This window comes from Sinohyriopsis cumingii, chromosome 6 (genome assembly GCF_028554795.1).
Source record: "Sinohyriopsis cumingii isolate HCF-2022 chromosome 6, ASM2855479v2, whole genome shotgun sequence".
Taxonomy (NCBI): Eukaryota; Metazoa; Mollusca; class Bivalvia; order Unionida; family Unionidae; genus Sinohyriopsis; species Sinohyriopsis cumingii.
In genome coordinates, this window is record NC_142966.1 from 69,191,842 (window position 1) to 69,210,533 (window position 18,692).

Below are 18,692 nucleotides of genomic sequence, written 5' to 3' on the forward strand. Positions count from 1 at the left end.
CTGGAACAAGTGTGCAACCAATATTAACGTACTTTTTTGTTTGTTATTTTGCAGTTCTAAACCAACTCGACAACAAAGTAACATTCATTTAACATTTTTACAAACCCATACGAATGAATAAACACATAAACGCATGCATGTACATATAGACAGTCACTCACGAACAAGCTCATCTTAAATAATCTGGCAAATAAATATTTTAATGGGTTTATTTTATTACTCTATTGAATTAGATATTTACATTTACAGAGTGAATAAATCTTAATAATGACCGTTATTGTTCCAGAATTGTCTTCCAGCATCGTCAAAATATTATACGCTTTTAGTTTGAAACAAGTAATATTTTATGTCCTACGTTTTAAGACGTTAAGTCCTTTTTAGCCAGCTTACGTTGGTACAACAGTCCAGATTTCAAATCAAAATTCTTCAGCAAAATAAAAATGATAATTACAAACACTGAGAACACAAGATACCCAGTCAGTTTGAGTTTGTAAATAAAGTTCAGTTTTAGTTAGAAGTTAAATTTGTAGCAGACAAAACCAGACACAGGTGCATAATCTGAAAGAAAAGCGTACTTTCAGAACAGCTGGTTAACAATGTGTCGATACGTGTTTATACCAATCATAGAGCCTATCATAGCCTACCTGCATAGAAGAAACCACATTCAGCCATCTCCTCTGGTCTATGTATTAGTTCTGCTGGCCATCCCTGGAATGAGTTTATCCTAATAGTCTTCGATGAATACTGTGGATACATGGGTAGGGGATCTTCCATTGAGTATACGTGTGCTACAGACGTTTGCCCACTGTCCAATACATTCTTTCCACCTGATGCCATAAGCTGATATGCTGGTGAACCTTTATTTGTAACCAACATTTGGTGATCCCCACTTGAAATGTTTGCCTGTGGTTGTTTGCTTGATAGAGACATTAAAGATGACTCACTTTGTGTTGTGTCTAACTGATTTGATCCATTGGATGTTTGGATTCCAGTCTGATGAACTTCTGATGATGATCTCGTCTGGTTTGTTTTTATAATTGGCACATTGACTGTATTATTATTTGTAAGGAAACTACAGCTCGGAAACAATGCTTTGTGAATAGATAGTGGAATGTCCCCAATGACCCAATTGTCTTTACGACTGCCACAACAGTAGCAGATCACCTGGTCACGATTTCCTGCATAATAAAATCCAGCTCGTACTATTCGGACGGCAAATGGTCGATCCCTTCCTGGAAAGCTTTTCATTGTGCAAAGTCGGAGCATCTCATATTTCATAGTAATCTGTGTTCCAGGTACATTATCTGAAGCAAGCTCATTTAATATGTCTCTTAGTTCTCTGTGTTCAGCAGGAGAGACAGAAGATCCACCAAGGGTATCACGAGTTTGACCCTCAACAAAACAAACAATTGCATCTCTATTAAGTATGGGTTGTGGAAGCTGTTCATATGGAATCCTAATTTTATGTTGAAGATAATGCTTTTTATTGTCTTGCAAGTCAATATCATTCACTTTTCGTTTATTTGATCTAACCTCAAACATCTCTTTCTCTGAGTTTATTTCCAAGTCTGATTCTGGTAAGATATGCAGCCAAGTTTTACCGCCATTGCTCCTTACGTCAAGACCTTTACCAAAAATCGTGAAGAAGACTTTGACTAATGAAGAAATATCTAATTTTCTCCGTGAAGAGAGTAAGTTCACTTTCTCTCTTGATTTCACTAAAGGTTGTTCCTTGGTCACCTCGTAGTGTACGGACAAAACGTCCAACAAGTCATTTTTAACTCTAAAGGAAACGTTTAAATTTTTTGCTGGTTTATTTCTATGTCTTAGAGAAATAAAATCCGAATGATCCTTTGTTACTCCGATTGGTGTACTAAAACTAGCGCTTTTTGAAACATGTTGACCCATCTTCTGTACCATTTCGTCCTCAATACTAGCAGGTGTTGCGGGTAGAATGTCGGTATTTGCAGCATATATGCTCCTTCTATTACCAGCAAACCAGCCGAAATAAGACTGTTCCTTCTCTGAAAATGAGAATATAATTACCATGATCAGCACGTTACACGTCTACCTTGTGTCAAATAGTCCTCTAGTGCAGACTCCCGGAGCTCCTGATTGCCTCTTGATATTATTGACTCAGTGACCTGGACCTTTGGTTAGGGCATGCGGTTTCAAAATAAAGTTACTGATTAGAAACCTTTACCTTGTATTAGACTTACTGTGTCTTTGACCATTAACCTTTAGGCCCCGTAATTTATATGCTGATAGTTTGCTGGTCAAGAACCCTACTCTAAAGCATATGTAATTTTGTAAAATCCATTCCGTTTAAGCAAAATAGCATTGATATTTGATTTTTACACGAAAGTCAAAATTCTTGTCTGCATATTAAGTATAGTTATCCAGATACGATGGTCAAGGTAAGTCTTTCAGAGCTAACCTTATTATCCAACACGTTTCTACTTTTAATTAAAGTGACTGGACCTTTGCCCTTTGGACCCGAACATTAATCGGTTTCTTTCTTACCAAAAGCGGGTCATCCCTTAAATTGGTTAAGGGTATAAGGTTATGAATTGATATATTGTTGTGTCCGGAAACTATTTTTTCTTTCAGTGATGTGGGCCTAACTTTGGCCTTTTGACCTCCAAATGAACAGGCTTTTTCCTGTTAATAGAGGAAAAGACGGCCAATAAATAGGAATATAAAGTGCACTATAAGACACCAAACTTATATTAATACCTATTCTATTACAATACAGTTGGTGTTAGAAGAAAGTTGCTACTTACAGCTTTGACATCATGTCTTTCTTCAATAGGTTTAAACCCATCTAAAAGGTGATTGTGGAAATAAGAATAGAATTGTTTAGCTTGCTAAAATTTTGATCAAGAAATCATACTCAGGTCAACGTTAACAATAGAATAAGATTTTCTGTTTGATCCAATCCAATAAACAACACAAAGCCACCAGGCAAAAATCTCTGATGTATGCATGCTGGCAATGTTTCATGCCTTCACCGGACTGCAGGGCGTGAAAAACACTTATTCCCACGTTTACACATTAGGATCCTCACCACTGCGTTGGATCACCTCGGTAGGTCTCCGATTGTAAGAAGCATTTATTTTTTTCCAGTCATTGTGTTCGCAAGCTTGCAGTGTAGGAAAAGCCTACCTTATGATTTTTGACACGATAGCTGGTTGTCACGCTCCTATAATATATTGCTGAGACATCCTAATGCATATAATTAAAACTCATATATACTTGCTTAAACTATCATGTTCCACAGCTATTACATCTCAATAAGAAGAAAGTGGGACAATAACCTTGAAATCAAGGTCACATAATGCATACTATAAATCGACTTATTATCAACTTGTCCATGATATATTGTAATATGAAAATAATAGGTAGCTAGATCAAGATCAAATAAAAGTTATTGTATTCACGTGATTACCTTTGCATATACCTATTACATCAAAACTGGATCTACCATTTCTTATAATAATCATTCTTTAATCTAAAATGTGAATTCAATCTGGGCTTGAAGACCTATGAATATCTCGTAAAAAGGTGGTCCATTATTGCTATTATTTTTAAGCAAATCTGGAATATTTTTTAAAACTGATACATGGAATATTTTGTATATTGATCTGACATAAAAAAAACTTCAAAATATGCATAGGAACGGTGAGTAAACTGCACTCTCGTCGGACATAATAACATTGATCAGTCCTAATACAGATAAAAGGCAGCCAAAAGAAAAGTTGAACTTACCGTGTGAATTACTAAGATTAAACGCACCCAACAGCTGTACTTGTGTACACGATGTATCACGGTTACACTGACTTTCAGTAAAACGAATACTATCCCAGTGTAAAGTGGAGTAACTACGACACGGATATATAAGGGAAGTCATTGATAGGTCTAGTTTACCATCACATATGTTAGCACAACTCAATGGTAGCTCCTTTAAATGTGCACAATGTAACATACAGTTACATACAGAATACAATGTCATAGCATTCTGGTACATCTTTGACAGACATGAAGCAACTGGGAAGTACAGTTTCCCATTAACATTATTAAAATGAGTCAGACTGAGTTTCTGTTTCTTTTTAAAATACTGGGTGCAACATTCTTTTAAATAATCACACCTAAAGCTGTAATATCCATTCAATATGAGTAACTGGCAGTTACTTTGTGGTACAGAGCTCTCCATGGACAATGCCACGTCTTTCGGGCACAAGTCAGCCAGACAGAAAACATCTGAGAGATCTGGTTTAACATTACCTAGGTTAGCATATCTTGGTTTTAGCGAATTTAGCTCAATGCAATGCGACAAACTGTAACGTGTACTCATACGGACCTGTGTCAGTTCAGATGGATATAAAGCCCTTGATAGGTGTTGCTTACCACAACCGAGGTCATGATGTGGTTGTCTGAATGCATGTTGCTTTGAAAACTGAAACCAACTCTTATCTTTCGGTAAATCACACTGACTAAAAATGATCTCAGTATAAAGATACAGTTTTAACAGACAAGAATCCCCAATAAGATCCAGCTTATAATCATCCAGGTCCAGGTCTAGCTCCTGATGCCGCGAGCATTCTGAAATGTTCTTGTATAGCGCAGGAAATATGATCTTCTCAATGAACCGGCAATGTCGAGCTGGACATAAAATTCCTGATGGGTTCGTATTATATAAGGACCGTTTATCATACTGCAGTTCTGGCTCCACTCCGTGTTTATCAATTGCCAGCCTGATTTGCAATAAGTCAGAAACTTCAGTGTACATCTTGGTCATAAATTGAAGCTTTACTTTTGAATGAGAGGATGTTTCTGGAAAAGCAAGTTAAAATTTATTCTCATATATTGAATATGTTCGTAATAAGGAATATTGGATCTATACGTTCGAAGTGAGTGTATGATTCTGCAGTCTGCATCAAGAATGGAGCTTTCTATTATCTTATATGATGGATATATTTCCATTAACACCTTAAGATATATGTATGCTATGCACATTTTCATCTAGTTTTCAGGTCAGCATCTACATCTAGGTTGCGTGACCGTGGGCTGCACATCTGAATGCAAAGAACTAGAGAGTTTTTACACCCCTGCCCACCCACACCCCTTTCTAGAAGTAGTTCATATTGAATGCATTCACCGGCAATCTTTTGTTCAGTAATAATTTTTCACAACATGGCCTGCATCACAAAGTAAAAACACAATGTTCTGTCATCAGTTCATGATTTACTGGAAAAGGATATTGAAAATTGTTCATCTCTGTCGTCGATAATTGGTTTTTACTTAGTAGATTTTTCCCCCTGACAGAAAACTTATTCAGATTAAGATACAAGGAAAATAAAATGAAATGTCTTCTCAAATATTCGTTAAAAATCTAAGACAAAGTTTAAATAGGTGCTAATGCATGACTTATTTGTTTTGAATGTCATGCATAATACATCCTGACATGATAGCGATCCCTAATGCTTTACTCATAGATAAATCTTTAATTTCAAAAACTGGCGCACATTGTGCCAATACACACCAAAGAATAATACCAAACCAAGGCAACTAAAGACCCTATAAAAATATCCCTTAATTAGTTTTGCTCCAGACTGGTTCTTAGGTTTATTACGTTGAACTAAGTCCTTCTGTAATGACGTCCATACCATGGTGAAACATCTGCTTGTTGCTACATGTTAAAATTACTGTTTGTTTCGTGCAAATCGTTCTTATCTTGGAGCTCTCATTGTTTTCACTTTGAGACCGTTTAGCATGAATATCTGTACTAGTCTAGATTTCTTCCGTTACGAATGTAACTCACGTCTAGAAGAAACACTCATATTTCAGCAGGAAACCTAAGATAAAATGGACCATGTTTTCATCAGTTAATTTACCATCTATGAGTAAAACAGTATAGAAGACATTCGAATGGACAGTTTATACAGTATAATTACGGTGCTAGTTTTAAATCTCAAGGTGTATCGCATTTTTTGAAAGGAACATTAATGTGCTGAGAAAAAGAATTTAAAGTTGAGAAGTTAAAAGCTGCTTTTTTACCTTGTTTTCCACAATGGATGACACTTCCCCTGATGACACTAATCTTATTCTCCGAATTTTCTATATCAGACTGTATTTTTCTCCGGAAGATATCTTTTTCTATTACAGCTTTCCCAATGCTGTAATTTTCTGTCTTGCTATCAAGGATATGAACAAGTCTGATGTCTATTCGGCCACTCTGATTGTCAGCACTGTTGTCTATATACATGATGATCATGCACCGGTGAAGTTCAACTTCCTCAAGGAAATCGAAATAGGATGTTTTTGTATCAACCATTGTCCAGTTGACATTCTCTGGAAACAGATTACTTACACGACCCGAAGGCCAAATGAGAAACACTTCCAATGTTGGCCACAATTGATTGATTTTTTTATATGGTAAGATGACAGGTGCAATGTGACCAGCATAAAGATTTCTCAGAAAATTTGGTCTCATTATATCTATCTCTATGTTGTTGACTAGACCAATTTCGGTTGGATAAACGGAACATACATTTCTTTTCAGGGTGCATAGCTGTGTCGTGTCAAATGAATCGAAGTCAAGACTAACACTGACTGGATACAGTAATGACATCAGTTGTTCTGTCAGAATTATTCGAATCTCCAAATTTGCCCTCTTCAACTTCAACATCCCCAGAGTTACCTGATCAGATAAAAAAAGGATGTGCTTTAAATTGTTGAATATATTTCTTTGAAAAGCGACATGGAAATCTAAAATTGCGCCAGTGCTAACGGAGGGGCTGATAGTTTCGGAATTGATCGTTCATGTGGGCCTGCATCATTTCCTGGTTTGTTTAACGTTCCCTATTAATTTCATAAATCTTCTGGAAATCAATAACTAAAATCCTCAACAGATGCGACAAAATCTTGCCATTTGAAACATTTGAAGATACTCTTCTTCTTCAAAGAGAGGGGTTCATCAAACACGATATTCCCACTGAAAAGCAGAACGGAAGGACATTGTTTAAATACACCAACAAATTCTTTAATATTTTCTTGGCATCCTAATGAAGTCAGAAGTGGATGCATCATGTATCTGTGAAAGTTACCACGAGGCAGTATATTTCTTTATGGCATAGTCTAACCAAATGCATTAAATTCGTTTTATTGGCATTGTACTGACGACTAAAATCGTTGGACACTTTATAAATTTCAACAAATATATATAATTTTGTTTTTGACATAAACATTAGTTCATAACAGAGATTTTGATCAGTGTTTCGTGTAAATCCATGTCTACCTAACTTCTTTCAGAAAGAAGAAGAGTTATGTCATTATATTTCCAATGGATATGACAGTGAATTCTTAGCATAGCGTAAAAGAACAGTTTAATGAACCGGACATTTTTCTCATTCAGAACTTTACCCTGCTTCTCAAGTAAGCTCAATAAAGATGCAATCGATTCATCCTGATTGTCACTGACCATCATCGAAACAGTGTCTTCGAATAGCGATGTATGTCTTTGATGGACCAGAATATTTATCATAATGTTAAGTTCCAATATCATTCAGGAGATATGATAATCTACAAAAAACACACTTAAATTACAGTAAATTTTCATTCTTATGTATTTTAATATATACGTGTGGATTCGGCTGAGGCACACCTGTGAGAAAAATTAAAAATGCTTTGAGTTTTCACAGAAAATTCGAATGAAATATGATGACAATAATAATTTACGTGATGAAAAGAAAAACAAAGCTGTGTAATATTTTGGCACAATATATGTAAATTACAAGTTTCACTCATTAAAGTTCATTAGAAACCAAATATCTACTACATTTTATCAAAAGGCTAAATCTGAGTTGAGCTTCATGTTTACCCACTACATAATTTTGACGTAAATAGGGTGCACATTTCAATTTCAGACTTAGTAAAATGTATGTTGAATTCTCATGCATAAAGGATAACGAACATATATTTTCAAATAATATTAACGATGATATAATGTTTTAAAAATAAAATCGTACAGTGTTGCTTTCTTTTTATATCGTGTAGTATTTTGAAATGAATAAAATATGATACAATGTATGCATTAAATAGACGGTATTAATATGACTATATTAAATAAGAAAACAAATATGGCATTTCTACTAGTTCCACATGAGCAGACATATTTAAATTTGATAACTAACACATTGTGCTAACTCAGTTCTCTATTTTGTTTCTCAGATTTATCCTATCCTCTGAAGAGGTTTTTTTCCAACAAATTTCAGCCTAAATCTCTCTCTCTCTCTCTCTCTCTCTCTCTCTCTCTCGGTAGATCTAAAATTATTTACTATATGCCTAATTTTAAATGCAGGCATCTGTGATTGGCACTTTTGTGGGATATCAATGGTCGTGTGCAGAAGTGCTCCAGGCTTGGCACATTATTCCAAAAGAATGATAAAAGCAGTCACAATGTGTCAGATGTATAAAAAATTTTACGAGGCGGGGCACACAGTGATCCCCTCACCCCGACACCAGCCCTGAGTGTGATTTATCTTTTTGTTTATTTGCTAAAGAAAAGTATCAAACAAGACAGTTTTGAGAATTTTAAATATCACAAACATCGCATCAGATTTGTACTTGTAAGTTCATTGCAACATCTTTTCAGATTCTGGCACCCATATCTCATTTGAACAGTACATGTTTCGCTTTAAATATCTAAGAAATGTTTAAGACGACAATTTTAAAATTGGCATGTGAGCATCTGCATGATGACATCTATCGCGAATAATACAGAATTTAAACTAATAACAAGAACAGCAAATCAGTTATGTTAAACTGCAACCAATTTCCGTTTCAAATCTATTTTTTGAAGCTAGAGTTCTAAGATTTGTAGCAAAATTTAATTGCCTTGTTTGAATGTTTGGTGTTCTATCTTGTATTGGTCTTTGCTGTTGTATATTAGTGTATACTTCCATTGCTTTATCGCATGTTTGACTTACGCTCATGAATAGAATTGTCATACTCAATTGCAAGCTCTTTAAATAAATGACAACATTTTGGAGACGAGACTTGAATTGTGCATATTTGTGCGACACATGTTATACAATTCAACGTAGACAACACAGTTTGGAAATAAAAAAATAAATAAACTTTGCTAAGAACTTTTTTCTCATTTTAGCGAATAAAATATTTAATATCAGGCTATTAATTTTAGGTGACCCAGTTGTTTACAAACTGTAACACTGGAATGGAGAGGATGTGCATTGCATATTTTATGAATACAAGTTATCTTGATGATGCAGAAGAAAATGATGTTTTAAAACTTTAACAGATTATATTATCGAAGAATAGAGGGTTCTAATGTATTTACTAGCAAAAATGAAATGATTAATCGTATAACATTATGGAGTCGACTGAACCTATTCTGCCATAGAATAAAGTATGCACCAAAGGTACACCTCTTCCACTCAACATTCTTTTTCTTAAAGACACACGTTCCATTGGAGACAATTTAAGAAGTGTACATAAACAACATTATCAATGAGCACGCAACGTTTGAACTTTTGAAGATGATAAGTGGATTTAATGTGACAGAAGGGGCAAAAAGGTGTAACAGAAAATGAAGAAACTGAAGCAGTACTAGACTGGTTGACTCTGATTACAGTCATTTTCTATGTACGTTTATTCTCAGACGTTATATATAACAATGCTTCACACTTCTGTTTTATGTTTGCGTTACGTAGAGGGCAGTGTTAGGCACCTGTAAGCTTTAAGCTTGTTGGTATTGTATTTCTTCTGGCTGTTTGCATGAGAATGCTTGCGCCGACAACCGTAAATAATTTTATTAAACCAGCCATTTATGTATTTGTAATTTCAGATTATTGCCATCTCGTTTAGTAATTTAAGAAGATATCAAGCCCAATTGTAAATCTCAGATAATTCGTCCTTCTACCACAAAGCTGAATGCAGTTTTATTTTCTTTTAGAACTGTTTAATGTCACAAAGTTTTTCTTTCATAAAGATTACAAAAATAGCTTGCGCAATTATATAACTATTAAATGAGTAGAGTGATTTTTCAAATAATTAAAACAAGCGAACAGATAAAGAACTATTGAAATACTGTTGTTTTTAATACACCCTAGGAATGGCAAAATATTATGGAAATATCATATAAATCATTAATCCATTTAAAAGAAATGAAGAACTATTTCAAGTTGATGAAATAAATGTTCCTGTTGTAGGTTCATGTCTTACGACTTGCTGATAGATTTGACAGTAGCTATTTCAATTATAAAATATTCCCTGGGTGTTTGTATGCCGTCTGAACAGTAATGCAGAACATTATTTAAGGGAATTTAATAACAATCTGGAATGTCCAGTTGTTTATATAAGTATCCATTAATTATAAGAAACAATCGAACAAGACATACCAGGAGCTGAAAGACTTAATAACTGAACGATCTATCAACACCATTATACAAGCAAGGCAGAAAACAACTTCCCTCCAAACTGGTCGATGTTCGCTCGAAACGGAAAACACGGATTGCATTGTCAATTTACTCAGACAAGAAAGCATGAGTAGTGAAAAGATTTAGGAAGATTCTTAGCACTAGAATGCGAAAGAATTTCCTTCAATCTTACACCAGAAAATAGGTCAAAAGTTTTACAAACTACAATAACTCTTATCACAAGTAAATTATGTACATTAGTTAAAGCAATCAAGTAAGAACCAAAGGTATCCGTCAATCTATTTCGTTATCTGACAACTAATACATTTAGAACTCCTAAATTTAAAATTTGTTAAACAGTACGAATTTCGAAATAAGAAACAATATTTCCAAAGGGCAACCTTTCTAATGTCACCGACAGAATATTTAATATCAGCCAATCTATGTGATCTAGTAATTTGCAAACCAGATGACTTGAAGAATGATGATGCTGAGGGCATGTGCCACCAACATGAGGTATTCCAAATCGACGAACTCGATGGTGTATACAATGTTTAAAAATTTTGAAGACAATAAAAAGCTAACGGTAAAAGCTATATTACTAAAATGAAGAAGAATGATAACGTAAAGAAGCGGCGTAAAACAGTAGCTTGTTAAATTGAACAGCATGTCAAGTGTCAAAAAGAGAATTCTACAACGAAGGCAACATAGGCACAATACAGTGCTATTGGTTTGAAGGCGCGTGGGGCATAACGATAACGAATGTAACCGAGGTAGAGTAAAAGATGTAATAGCTAAGGAAGAAGTTAAGACATGCCCATTATGCGTATTTGTTTTGATCGCAAACTCAGAGGGGAAAAGGGAACAGCATCCAACAAATGTCACAGTTAAAGAACACAATGATACGTATGAAAACGTAATATGGGGACTAAAATATAGACAGCTCCTAAATGGGTTGTAAATGACATTTGCAAAAGAAATAAAAAGAGACATTTAAAGCTATAAAACTTTTTTCATAGATTTTAACAAAAATGAAACAAAAAAAACGAAAACACAATATATGGTAAAAGAACATGAGTTGGGCTAAGAAACTTTAAACAGCAAAAAGGACAAAAATATCACATATATGTTGATGCAAGCATTAGAACATTTAAACGTTTGATCAGTGAATGTATAGCAGCGATGATCACAGTGCTACTCAATCAATTATTCATTTTGTTTAGACATCATGTTCAATTTTAAAATATCCATTATATATTCAATTACAAATAAATTCTGCATAATTAACCAAAACCATTTAATGTGTGAATAATGTGCAAACCATCGGGATGAAGTTAAAACAATTACATTTGCACAGTGTGTACAGGTGAAAACTTCGAAGATTTCTTTTCCACATACATCAATTAGTAATTGAAATTCAATTACAAAATTAAGTAGTACAGGTATTCCACAATGCTGCAGAGCTATGGAATGTGTCATAATAACGAATCTACACACTGTGGATTGCATAGTGTCTCTGTGAGATATCTTTGGTACTTGTGATAGACAAAAATGTATTATAGCTATCCATGTAAGTATGTACATTTTGTATTTCCATATGCAAAACATGCTCTCTGAACGTTAGATAATTTTGCTTGATGACGATTCATTGAAATTAAATAACGATGGTATAGATATGAAATATTTTAATTTAATATTAAATAATTGTAGGATTGCACCTCATTTTGACTGGGGATACTTCAGGGAAACAATACTTGGTTAACAATGGGATAGACGAACATAAAATAGTGCATCTATGAATCGGGGAGCCTGCATTTGTTGTTGTGTTACATATTTACTAACCTAGATAAGATCGATATTATATACACGTAGTATGTCGGTACAATACTGACAGTTTACTCGCAACTACTAATTCACTAATATGTGAACAAACATCAGACAACCGTTAACAGGAGTCATGCACCAAAATGCCGTGGTCATTCGCTAATAAACTTTTCCTGCATTTTCCTAATTTTGATCAAGCTTGCACCACGGACCTAAGTTACCAATTCTGTCAACATTATTTGTATATCAGCAGACGACAAAGTTTGTCAACAGGCAACACAGTTCAAAATATCATAATAGTAGGCATTTATATATAGTCTCTTTAAATTAATCAGTTTGATGATTTTAAAAACAAAAGTTGTACATCATTAAGATCTCAAATCAGTAGCCTTAAAATATTTACTTAGCTAAACAATGCCTCTCTACAGCCTAAAGCATAGTGGCATACATTAAAGGTCTTGCAGGCAAGTCCAAATCTCAAGGGAATATATAGTTTCTATGGACCTAAACAATTACAGGTAGACTACACTTTATTTACTTGAACCTTAGCCTGAGTGGTCGAGTAATGTTTATATTTATTACCGAAAGATTTTTAAAAAAATATTTGATCTAGGACTCTATATGCTTAACCAGTAATGATTTGTCCTAATCATAATTGCATTGCATTAACATTTCTTCCTTTTATTTATTTATTTATTTATTATTCTATCATTAATGATATTGTTATTTTAATAATTATACTGATTTATCATGCCTGCATTTGGCAGTCATATAAATATTAGTATGTCACTCAAATGTGTCACCATATTAACATTTAGTGTACTCGACAGGACAATCAGTGATTTGGTTTTTTTTTTCTTCATGTTTATATTTTTATGTTATCTGCTTTCTCTGCTATGGTTATGATTACTGCTATGCTAAAAAGAAGTTACAGCACACACTTTTATTTTATAATTTAATAAGATTCTCTCTCACACACATAAACACACTTACATCAACACTTTGACACAATTTCGATTTCAACCGCTCATACTCCGTTTCTGTTTTAAATTTTCGCTCACGCTTTAATATTATCGACCAATCCAGTCAAGACTAATCTTACAAGGATAAGAAAGCGTGGTAAGAGCTGCATCACACCCCTTGAATTGGCCCATCAAATCATGTTGTATCGGAATGGACGGTAACATTCACTGTGCTTTTGTTTTTAACTTTTCCAAGATATCAAACTATACGGCAACATGAATACCAACATTGATATTAAAAGAGATATAATTATAGCAAAGTCAATCAGATAACAATTATTCGATTGTTCATGAGAAACTTTTAGATTCTGATATTTGTTCTGCAGTAAATGGAAAAAGACCAAATGTTTATGATGTACATTAAATTAGCTTATTATGAGTTTGAAGATCTCTGCGAAAAGCGGATGCAAGTTTACCTATTACACATATCTCAATTAAATCAGATTTTTATCTTGAATATATGTATAATCGATGTGCCAAAGGTTTGTAAGGAATCGTGTCACAATTAGTACTTCCAGATTAGTACCACGAATGTAGTTCTAGTCTATTTTTATAACATTTTCTCCTCTCTCATTTTGGTGGTGATAGAAGAGTTATATTTATGCATTTTGATTTAAAGGTAATTGCCTATACTTGAGAATATGTGCTCAGGGTGTGGTTGTCTGTGTGTATTTCGGCGACAGTGCACACTGAGTAATAAGGCCTTGGTGATATCTGGAAGTGAAATTTGTGTTTCATTGCATGTTGCTTTGTTTACAGTCCAGCCTCTGAGATAAATGCCGGTGAACCTTTGACAAGAACTTCACCGTGAAGTCATCTTCCCACATTGGATATAGAATGTTGTAGGCATCTTGGAAGCTAGCAACAGCCTGTACATCTCCATCTGTTGTTGCATGTCTAAACAAATCTCTTGCAGTACAAACTTTTTCACATGTCTCTTGCCATTTCATTCTCTGAATGTTGTGCAACTGATAACAGATTTGTTGTGCAGTCAACATGGCCTCCTGGACATTGCACATCAAAACCTTTCCCCTACAACCATGCATCCAGTCCAACAAAGCTTGTTTTCTACTGTAGTCCCCACAGTATATAGCTTCTCTGTAACAGTTTCACAGGCAATTATAACAGCTTGCGATGAACTTTGACCAGGTTTATTTTAATGTCCAACGCTAATAGCATTGTATCTTGCGTCAAAAGCAACACTTATTTGCTCAGGATGCTGAGCACAACGCGTGACATTAACCTGTCTGACTAGTTTCAGCTTGTCTGTTATATCCATTTCATTGAGCTCCACAATTGTTTTGCCTACAATGTTTGCCTTTGCATAGATGTTCTGCTAGATAGTGAAATGTCAGTGGCTGCAAGCAAGTATCCTGCCAGGGTGTTGCCCATTGATGTATCTTGCAGTCCAGCTTAAAACATAATATTTACAGCAGCAGGATTTGGCCCAGGTTTATTTGCTTTTATCACCTCGTACACCTTATACTCTGGTGTCTTAAGCTGCAGTTTTTACACATCATAGTATGATTGCAAGCAATTCCCCATTTTATTTCGTTAGCAATTTGGAACTCTGGTCTCTCACACATGTTGACTAGATTACCATGACGGTGAATGATATCAATCCACATTTCAACATTTATTTCATGCAGACGATACGTGCCCCATCATGCTCATTCAAGTATGTCTCTTTCAGGTAAAGTATTGTCTTTGGATGACGGTCGTAGAATGTCTGTAGACCCAGGTGTGCCATTACAGTCTGGTGCCTGAACTGACTGGAGACCTCATTTGTCGGCTTGGTCACTGCTATGAGAGAGAACTTGTCTGCATCCATCATTCTGGTCTCTGGAACAGATGCAGCACTGGAACTTGGGAGAGTATCATCAGTCAGATATCTGACTCCTTTGTTATGTGGAATATTTCCAGGTTTAAAAAAGTTGCATTCCTCTTCTTGTACCCTTTCATGGTTACAGTTACAATAACTGCATGTAAAATACAAGAAGTGTCCTCTCTCACTCAATCTTATATGACTAGGGAAAGGCATGCTAGCTTGGTTTCAGAGAACTACACCAACTCTTCAATACTACCGGAAGCCTAACGTATGAGGACTCCTTCCCTTCCTGAGTGGAAATGATATCATGTATTTGGTTAGTACCCTTAGCTAGCGTATTGAGATACTACCAGATTTCAGGTGTAACCTTTTATTGACAGGCCCTGGTTTAATTGCTTCACACCTGATAAGGAAAACCATTGATGTTCATGATAAAGGAATGGAGAGACATTGCCATAGAACAAACTTTGTCAACTTCAGGTTTTAAATTTTCGTTAAAATTTAAGGTAAATTAAAACTTTTATATAAAATATGTATCCTTTTTTTAAATTGAAATTTCTAGGAAAGTTTAACAGTCAAGTTTAATTTCCAGTAATTTCTCCAGATTGGTGTTAGGACTAAAACCTAATTACAGTTTATTTGAAGTGTTTATCTTGAATAGCAAACCCACAATTAAACGTAAAACTTTGTGCATTTTTGACATTCGGCCATTTGGTATTGGCTTGTGCTTGTGCTACAGTGGTGTCAGATAAAAGCCTGTAACTGTCATATTCATCGATGAAATTCCTTAAAACTTTGCAGCACTATTTAAGAGACATTGATTTGATCACGGATGGAAGTTTTTTCCATTGAGGTGAAATGTCTAACCCTGTTCGGAATCGGGTCACAATTAGTACTTCCAGTTCAGTGCCCACGAATGTAGTCCTAGTCTTTTTTAATAACATGTTGTTCCTCTCTCATTTTGTTGGTGATAGAAGAGTTATATTTATGCATTCTTAGTAGGGATAAAAGGTAATTGTTTATTCTTGAGAATATGAGCTTATGGTGTGGTTGTCTGTGTGTATTTCGACGACAGTGCACAGTGAGCAATAAGGCCTTGTGATGACCCGGAAGTGAAATACGTGTTCCGTTGCATGTTGCTTTGTTTACAGTCTAGCCTCTCAAAAAAAAAAAATGCCGGTGAACCTTTGACAAGAACTTCACTGTGAAGTCGTCTTTGCAGGTATTTTAGATTAACATATGATTTGTATTGATTGTCACACAGTGGAAAGGTCAGTAATGAAAAACAAATGTAGAGAATATATAGTAAAATTAATTGTGTTCTATGCCCGTTAGGTAATCTAAAGGTGCGCGCGTTGCTTTGTGGGTATTTGCGTTCTCAATTGTGACGTCTGTAAAAACAACGCAATATGATTGGGTAGTTCTCTTATGTTGCTAGAGTTGTCTCCCAGGTCTCAAGACAATCAATCAATATATATATATATATATATATATATATATATATATATATATATATATATATATATATATATATACTCGTCTTTGAAACAAGGGTTATTGTTGTCAACACCTTGCCTTTATTACTGATGTACTTAAGTGACAATTATATCAATATGTAAATAGTTCATATCTTTTCCACTTTGAAGCCTACAATAATCAGTTTTTCTAATCATACAGCAATGCATCATGATATGCTTTTTTTTTTAAAACCATAACCCAATTATTACATGAAAATATGAAACATCGTCAAATAATCTCCATAAAACCGTGAGTGTATTGATCTAAAATATGTTAAAAAATAGTTATTAAAACAAGCAGTAAAATATATGACTCATGGATTTAACGATATCATATTTTCCTGGTGAATTGTCAATAGTATTCCAGTATCTGATTCCTATTATCGACTCCCCAGACTGATCTGTTCTATATTTAGCAGGAATCCCTAAAGTGCAGACACATTATGCTACAAAACATGGACTTGATCGGACAATAGCTAATTTGAGATATTAGTTCGTTATATTACATGCACATTCATTCTTAGCAAAGCAATACATTATCTATCTATCTATCTATCTATCTATCTGTGTGTGTGTGTGTGTGTGTGTGTGTGTCACGCTCGCCAAAGAAGAGGTCGCGCGTTCGAAACTGGAGGAGGCATCCTAAATATTTTAAAACACTTTTGTTTTTTTAGGTTCAGGCTTTCATTTAAACTCGTTCATCCCAATGTTATTGTTTTTTAATTTAAAATAAAATGTTGAAACTTTTATGATTTCCGTCTAACAACGGAAAATTAAGCTATATATATATACCCACATATGTCTTTCAGTGTGTCATGGCAGCCAAACAAGAGGTTGCGAGCTCGAAACTCGCAGCGCCATCCCAATTGTTTTATACTTTTTTTGTATGTTTATATTCAAATTTCCTTTTAAGCTCGCTCATCCCAATAAATTTTAATTTTGACCACTTTTTTTATTCCCCTCCAAGGACGGGCAATTAACCTAGCGTGTGAGAACATATATATATATACTGAATCGGTATATTTAATCTTGGTACAAGAGGACATCAAATATAAATACGCCTACGATATGTATTTACTGACTAAATACCATTTGGGGTTGGTGCTTTACGACAAAAGTTGTATAGATACAGTATAAAAAGATAATTTAGATACAGATATGTAATCTATAAGATAACTGTATATCCTACGTAACATTAATCTTTCAACGTATCATTAAAAGGCCAAATCATGATTAATATCAAATAATGTCCGTAAAGGTACCTCTCATTCTTTTGGTGTAAGCGACCACTTAGTAACTTGCGATTTTGAAGAGGAAAATCATGTCAATTTTCCATGTGAGAGATATTTATGTTAAGTTAAAGATTATAAATTCACATGGAAGAAATAATACTTAGTCCCTGCAACATCAGCCGTTATTAAACCCAATGGATTGAGATGAAATTATTAGCTTGCGTGCGTGTGTAGTTCTACAACGCAAAATAACTCCATTTCTTATGATTATTATTAATATTAATATTATTCACAATTTTCAAAACAATCTAGAGCTTCAAAGCCATCTAGCCTTACCTTCTGTCCAGAGAATATAAAGATGTAGGCTATCTTTACGTGCTTACTTCAACCCAATAGATACAAATATTTAGGTTATTTATTTATAGAGAATGTGTAATGAAAAATATGTATATATATATATATATATATATATATATATATATATATATATATATATATATTGCAGAGTGAGGCCACGAAAACGTTATTGGTTGAGAAATGGAGGAAGCTTTACGCCCAAAATTACCCCTGTCAATATCCTTTGTGTCTCACACCCTACTATACCACTGGTCTATCACAAGAGAATATTGGCTAACTGATTTATTGAATGATCGCGCCTTTCTTTCCGATATGTTTATATTATCAATTCTCTTTTTTCTACTTCGAACAAATCATTCTCTTATGCGCCTCTTTCACAGCATCCGCCTCTTTTTTATAATGTTGCATCATCTGTCAGTATACATTCCGCCAATCGATTTCGACTGATCTCGTGACCATCCTAGTGGTATCTACAA